The following is a 1,387-nucleotide window of genomic DNA, read 5'->3' on the forward strand; positions in this document are numbered from 1 at the left end:
AAGCATGAGGGCGCGGCTATTTTTGTGGAAGGTTGCTTTTGCTCTGTATGGATTCATGTTATTGGAGAACGACGCAATTCAAGTGTCTGTTTCCATGGCAGTAGCAGGTGGATGAAAAAAAAACATATTGCTAACGGGGTCGAATTCAACATGCGGGTTTGCTTTTTTTCCATCGTTTTCAAGACTAAAAACCAAAAAGAAATTCTAACGGGAAATGCGACGGCTAATGAATCCACCCTTTGAAAAATTGTCAAAATGTTTAAATGAAATAAAAAAGAGTTTCTTACCTTAAGAAGCATTGTGAAAGTGGTACCTGGTTCATCAGTGAGCTTAGAGTCGTCGGTGATTGGAGAGAACTTGTGCTTGTTCAGTTCACAATTTCCCTCATTGCTCTTCTTTAGGGAGTTAAAGTTAGTAGAGGTGCACCACGAGCGCCTTAAACACGCCTGGCTGCAAGACAACAAACTAGACGAAACAACTGTTTTGACCGTCTGGTCTGTTAAACGCTTATTCTCTCTAAGTATGGAATTAGAAGAGTTGAAGTTTTCTTCGGTTGCGAAAACTGCACAGGCGATGATACTAAACAAAATCTGAAGTGAAAACATCATTTTCTCCGCCGGGCACTTCTACCTGTGAGCGCGACGTTAGGTGATGTTTATGTGGACTGTGGGGAGGATGTTCTACATTAAAGCACTTTCCAAAGGTCCATGGGTAGCAATTAGCATTAAGTTAACTGAGTAAATAATTGGCTTAGTCTATTCTAATCAAGCCCACCGTCAATTACGATTTGAGACTAACTACTGTTTGAAAAATTCGATAATGATGACGAGCGTTGACCGGTTTCGAAACCGGATTGTGAATTGCAAGGCACATCACTAAAACTGAGAAGGGTGATTGCATGACAAAGAGACACAATATTGAAAGAATTAGAATCACTTTTTCGCCAAACGGCAAACGTTAAGACGTTAATTGTTCATTAATCTGCACACGTGTTTGCTATTAAACGCCACTGTAACAAACAAGAATTGTTTGGGGAGTTTTTGTCTGCTTACTTTAGCATTTTTTTAGAAATTAAGAACTTATATGTGACGTTTGCCGCCAGTTTGCAGTGAAACGTGACTAACGTAATTAAACTGTCATCAGCAACGTGTCTAACGTGAGCAAACATCCACCTGCTGTGGACGGTTAACAAATATTATAAACATGCTAAAAGTGGATATCACATTCGTCAATTATTGCGAAATTTCCTCTTTTGAAATGTGGACGCTATTATCACCATCATCATCGTCATCATCATCAGTATCAGCATCGTAAAGATCACATTAAACTTGAGAGTGTATGGCCTCATTCACAACACGGTTCAAACTTGTTTTCTTCAAAAGCTGGT

Source organism: Porites lutea, chromosome 2 (genome assembly GCF_958299795.1).
Source record: "Porites lutea chromosome 2, jaPorLute2.1, whole genome shotgun sequence".
Taxonomy (NCBI): Eukaryota; Metazoa; Cnidaria; class Anthozoa; order Scleractinia; family Poritidae; genus Porites; species Porites lutea.